The sequence below is a fragment of the Echinops telfairi genome, unplaced genomic scaffold (genome assembly GCF_000313985.2).
Source record: "Echinops telfairi isolate 266 unplaced genomic scaffold, ASM31398v2 ScPeMD7_5868;HRSCAF=6743_1, whole genome shotgun sequence".
Taxonomy (NCBI): Eukaryota; Metazoa; Chordata; class Mammalia; order Afrosoricida; family Tenrecidae; genus Echinops; species Echinops telfairi.
In genome coordinates this window covers 10,902,016-10,908,788 of record NW_022109768.1, presented here as the reverse complement: position 1 = coordinate 10,908,788, position 6,773 = coordinate 10,902,016, and positions in this window count along the sequence as shown.

Below are 6,773 nucleotides of genomic sequence, written 5' to 3'. Positions count from 1 at the left end.
AAAAACTGCCTGTCAAATTTTATAAATTGCATTATCATCTAAAGCTGTCTGGGAGCTCATCAATTGGTGTGATCCTATGAGAACACCTTTCCTAAAGTAAAGAGAAAGCATAACTCCTTTTACTAACCACACATTTGTTATACTGATATGGTGACTTATTTCAGAGGGGAGTCTTTGAAATATTAGTCATGTTTTAAAGTGATAGATTAAAGCATTAAAAAATGCATAAGTAAAGTGAACCTTTGCCCAAGTCAACCTCTTCTGTCATCCACTGGACATCTATGATAAAATTCTCAAACCAAGCAATAGAAAAATAGGAACAATCACAGTATTGCCCTCACAGGGTTTACATTTAGGAGGGAAATGGTTGGGGGTTTTTTCTAATAAAGGAAGAAAAAACTTAAAACAATTGTCTTAGAGTTGATTCTGGCTCATAGAGATCTCATATATACAGAGCGGAATTGTGTCCCAGGGAGTTTACAAGGCTTGTGATCTTTTGGACATACATAGATCGCCAGGGCTTTCTTTCAAAGTACCATTGGATTGTGTGAACAGTCAAACTTTTGGTTAGTAGTCAAGGATGTAGTCATAGTTTGGTTAGAAGTTTGCACCACCCAGGGATTCCAAACATTAAGAAATTGTTTCTGGGTGCCATAGGTATGACGAAAGGAAAGTTCAACTGGAAATGGCAGTATTTAAAGTGACATCCTAAATTCCTTCAAAAGGACAAAGAAGACCTGGAGGACACCAGGCAGAAATTTGACACGCAATGGAGGGGAAGAAACAGTGTGCTCATGGACCAAAGGCAACAGCAAGACGATTGTGCAGACAGGATTGAACAAACCCAATACAGCCAGAATAAAGGACACAGGGCCATGGCAGATCTGGAGAGGAGCCTGGAGATATGGGTGGGACTCAGCCTGCGGAAATTCCTGATATCATGTGAGACACTTGAAACGTTCACTTCAGATATTGTGGAAGACCCTAAAAAGTTGTAAAGCAGGTACAGTGAAACCCACAAGCGCCGGAACACAATGGGACTGCCTTGTTTTCCTGGGTCTCCCAAGCTGTCTGCTTTGGACAGGGTGCAGATGTACCACTTTTCCATCACTCGGTTTAACGGGATATAGCCGAGTCTTACTTCTCACACAGGTGTCCGCCTTACACAGGCTCCAAATTCCATACGGTTTATTGTGTCGTTTTAATGACTCCATGACTCACGTCAAGCAAACAGCCCTCTGCCAACTCTGATGGGAGCCATCTCTCTCAGCTGAAGGAGCAGGGCTTGTAGAGAGGTAGTTTGTTGTAGGCAGTGAGGGAGTGAACCCAGGGAGCCAGAGTGGAGGACTGAGAGGAGTAATACAAATTAGAAGGGAACATCCACCAAAAGTGCACGATTGACACATCTTCACTACGGGCGGCAGGGTTTCACCTCCCTATGGACATTCCAAAAGAGCCCTGTAAAAAAATCTCCAAGACTGGGAAGAGGGAATACGAGCCTGGAACAACTCGGACGGTGCTTTCAGGTGTGGAGTGGACTCTCAGCCACCAACTTGGCAATTCAAACTCACCAGCCCTTCTGCCAGAGGAAGATGCAGTTGTCTGCTCCAGCAATGATTTACAGTCTCAGAACCAATTCAATAGCAATGGGTTTGGGTTGGGTCCCCTTTCCCATGGAGTCCGCAAGTGGCACAAAGGATTAAGCATTCGAAGTCCACAAAGAAGTACCTCAAAAGAAATGCTTGGCAACCTGCTTCCTTGAAAGGTCGCAGCTTTGTAAGCTTTGTGAAGCACAGTTCTATTCTGCGATATATGAGATTGCTGTGAGTCAGAATCAGTGCCGTGGCGCTTGTTTGTTGGTTTGTTTCTGTGTTTCCCCATCCCCTGCACAACGCAGCAATAATTGCCCCGTGAGTCTGGGTTTGAAAATGCAACCCTCCGGATGATTAAACAGATTTGAGCAGATGTATTACCAGCAGCAGGAAGGAAACCCTGCAATAAATGAGAGGAAACGGATGCAGTTGAGAGAGGTGTCCTCGGGTTAATATTGCCCTGGAGTTGGTGGTCACAGCAAGGCTGAAATTAAAAAGCGAGCCAAGATGAAGTGGATACAAGACACTCAAAGCACCAGCTACACCACCTCACTTACTATGCACTCAGGAACCTGCTGGAAATACGACACTATTCAGTAACTGAAATCGTAGGGTTTGGAGGAAAGGGACTGGCAAGGATGATTGGGTATCTAGTGTAAATTTTCACCCCAAATTAATGCTCTTGTCTTTCTGAATTGTGGTTGTTACATGCCAGACTCTGTACAAAGCATTCACATCGTCATATTTAATCCTACCAAAAATCCTAAACAGAATAGTCATGCTATAATTGTATTAGCTATCTACTTCTGTATAACAAATTGTTCCTAAATTGGTAGCTCCAAATAAACTTGGCACCATCATTACCAAAAATCAGGAAGTTGAGAGCATCAGGGCAGGTTAGCTCTAGCCCAGGGTCTCTCGTGAGGTTACGGTAAAGACATCAGCCAGGGTTGCAGTCATGGGAAGCTGTACTAGGCGGTGGAGGACATGCTCTCAAGATGACTCACTTACCTGGTGCTGACTCACTTACCTGGTGCTGATTGTTGGCAGGAAACCTTAGATCCTCCGCAGGTGGGACTTTCCATAGGCTGCTGACTGTCCTCTCAACGTGGTTTCTAGCTGCTCCCAGATGGAGGAACCCAAGAGAAAGATCAAGGAAGAAGCCATAGCATCTTTGTGTGCCTATTCTCAAAAGTGAAGCGCTTTCATCAGCACAATATCCTATTGGTTGCAGAGATCTGGATGCCATAGTCTAAGGGAGCCGAGCTGTGGATTACAATAGTTAATCGTTTCAGATATAGAGCTATCTCTAGGTTTTTGTGTTTGTTTGCTTGTTTGTTTTTTCAGTATACATCTAAATATAGTCAAACCTCCCAATTTTAGTTAGTGCACACCAGTCTACTATGGAGACTCCTTAGGTGCAGAGATGTAAAGCAACTGTCCTCAAGTCACACAGTGCATTGTTGAGCTGGCTTTTAAGCCTGTTCTCTCTGACTGGTGGTGCAGTGGTTACATGCTGAGTTAGTTAATTGTGCCAGCCTGGCCGATAATCACATGTGGGGCTGGTTGAAAGGCAGAGGGATAAATGGGTGGTGAAGCCTCGCCTTTCTAGTTCTCGGGTCTCTTGTTTTGTGATGGTTGCACCAGGTGCAGCTGCCTTAGCAGTTCCCTGCTTCAGCTTGCAAGATTGACTTCCTACAAGACATCCCCAAGGAGAAGTTACATGGACCTATCCCGATGCAGCCCTGGGTGCTGGAGCAGCCATGTGGAGAGCCCTGCTATTCGTTCACTGACTCAGCTTTCCTCCTGCAGTCGGCATCATTGCCTCTGTTTTGTGAGGTGGAGGACTTTGGGTTAATGGGTTAATGTTGGACTTGTGGGCTTGGGCAGCATTGGGTTGGGATGTTTTCATGATGCACCTTTTCTTTACATAAAACTCTCTCTTATACATGAATCGCTGTGGATTTGTTTCTCCAAAGTACCTAGACTAATACACATGCTCAGATGTTACCCACAGGTCAGCAATCTGACCCCATCAGTCTACCCCCAGAGAAAGTCGGCTCTGTACAGATTTATCACCTTGGAAACTCTGAGGCAGCTCTCTGCTTTCGATTGCTAGGCGTTTGAATTGACTTAGCAGCAACAGGATTTTTGTTTATTTCTCTCTGGCTACAAATCCTACACTCTTAATCATTATACTAGCTCTTTAAATAACTTGATACTCAAAACCAAAGATATTTGTTCACACAGGGAAATGTTTAATCAAAATAATATCCAGTAGGCAAAAAAAAAAAAAAGCCCTGATATCTACTAATAGATTTCATTTGGCACAAAATTTTGACTCCAACTTCCTTCAGCAGCAGCTTAAGTTTTCCAACTTACAAACACAGGTGCACTTGTGCCAGAATCACATCATGTGGTATAAAGAATGGGTAAAATCAGAGAAAGTTTGATTCAGCAAAATAAACTGACTTCAAAGTACCACAGATGGTTTTAATTCTATCTTCAAAAGAATTTTAAAAGAAAGAGAGAGAGAAGATTAAGGGCATGATAATATTGCATGAATAATACAAATATTCTGTTCTATCAAGGAGATTTCCTTCATCATAGAAACTTAAGGCTTACTCTTCCCATTGGCTGGCTAGGTAACAGTCTTCCAAATTACTTGGCTTAAATGAATGACCACTTACATGGTTGCATGTATTTGTTGAAACATTTCATTGGTTAAGGTCTTTAGGGGGTGCAAATGGTTTGAACTAGACCGCTAACCTAAAGATTAGAAGTTCAAACCCACCTAGCGATACCGTGGAAGAAAAAGGTCTGCTTCCATTTAAGAGTACAGCCAAGAAAGTTTTACGAAATTCCTCTAGTTTGTGATGCATGGAGTCCTCATGGGTTGGAATTAGCGCAAGTACAACTGGATAGCATGACAGTCCAGTTGTTATATCAAATAAGTCAATATTAAGTGACATAGAAAAAGCATATAAATCATATTCTTGAAGTTGAAATTTAGGCTACCTTCTCATGGCCTCTATCATTAACACCAAATTGTATCTTTGGTCTTCTAATCAAATCTCCAGGACCATCTATTGATAGAGAAAAAGGGTTGAAAAAACATACTCATTTGCATGCGCACTACTCAATATGTCAATCCACTCTCAACGGTTCTCTAAGTGCTGTGTTCCTTGGCACCCACTCCTTCAGAACAATACCCCATTGTCTAATGTCAATAATAATCCTAAAGCATCAAGCACTGGTTCTTTTCGACTACAGCCATTCCTGAAAACCTTTTGCTGTCTCCATTTTTCTCTCTTTTATGAAAGTTAACAAAAAGCAGGCATATCACAGGCTGAGGAGTAAATTAAACCCATTCCACACTCAAGGGTTGCCAGAAGGTTTTTCATATCTGCAGACCAGGCCTACAAACTCAATCATTTTCATTCATTTCCACTTGTTACAACACATTGGTAAAGGAAGAAATTAGCCAGCCCATTTTTCCTTTTACTTAAAACAAAAAACAAAAACAAAAACAAAGCGCTATGGCTTTGAAGAGATTACTTCATGAAATAGACACTATTTCTTACAGTAAAACAACTTGACAAACAGAGTAGAAGAAATGCAACAGTGTTCAGTTGCAATCAGAAGGCAATCAGAAGGTTAAACAAGAGGCCAAAGCTCCAACTCAACAAAGCACCTTGAATCTTCCAGGGGATTTGGTCTTCAAAACTGAAGCTTTAGAACATAACTGAAACACTCTTTTGTACAATTTCCAGTATTCTTCTTACAAGAAAATAAAATCTCTTGAAGGTAGCTGTTATCATACAAGAACTCTATCATCTTTAATTACTCATTCTATGCCCTGGTGTCACACCACTTCAGATACACCCATGCCAACCATCAGAGGTATGTTGTTACAAATGATTTGACCACCTCTGTTAAAGAATGAAATCATTGGACAAAAAAAATTTCCATATTCATTTCAAGAAAACGATAAAAACTAGACAGTTTAACTTGAGTTGTGAAAGTCTGGTAATACTGAATAATAGTAGGACAGAAAAGAACTAAGGATTGGCAGGGCTTGTGGTAAGGGGAGAAGAGATGACTTCCAACAATTCTCAAACTTAAAAAGGAACTTTGATTTCCACTTTAACATAGGGCTAACCGTAAAACACTTCCATGACACTAGAAGTAGATGGACTATGACAGGAATGAAGCTTAAGCTCCAGATGCCTCAGGTGAGTGAGTCTGAAGAGGGCGCTGGTCAGCATCAGGCTTTTAGACTTGAATTGGACTGGGCTGAGTTGCCTTCCTGATATAAAGTTGCATCTTAATGTAAAGTTCTTTTTGTGAATTGACCAGTGATAAGTTTCATTGGTTTGTTTCTCTAGGCAATCCAGCCTAACACAATACCCCAAACACTTGAAAGCAGAGACTCAAAAACAGAATTTTATACCAGTATTCATTGAAGCACTATTCACAATAGCCCATAGGTGGAAACAACCTAAATGCTCATCAACAGACAAAAGGATAAGCAAAATGTGGTACATACACATAACGGATTAAGTCTTAATACATGCAACAGTACAAATTGGAGCTTAAAGACATGATGCAAAGTGAAATAAGCCCATCGCAAAAGGACAAATATCATATATAAAGAGAAGAAAAGGCAAATTTCCAGAGATCGTAGTTTATTGTTGGTTACCAGTTATGCATGGAGGGGAAAAGGCAGATTAACAAAAGAGGAAAAGTCACATTTAGTGTAAATTGCAATGCAGATTCTTGTAATGACTTACAACATGCATTTTGCACCTGTAACATGTTGAGTTGGCAAAAGGTTTATGTTAGAGATGTTTTATAACAATGAAACTCATCAGTTATCAGGCATAAAAGAACAAAAAGTCATTTCCTTGTGTGCTCACCTCCATAATATAATCGCTGAAGACAAATGGGTGCATAAGCAAATGTGGCAAAGAAAGCTGATGGTGCCTGGCTACCAAAAGATGTAGCATCTGGGGCTTAAAGGCTTGAAGGTAAGCAAGCGGCCATCTAGCTCAGAAGCAACAAAGCCCACATGGAATAAGCACACCAGCCTGTGCAATCATAAGGTGTCTAAGGGATCAGGTATCAGGCATCATCAGAACAAAAAAAATCTTACCATAGTGAATGAGGTGGGGAGTGAGG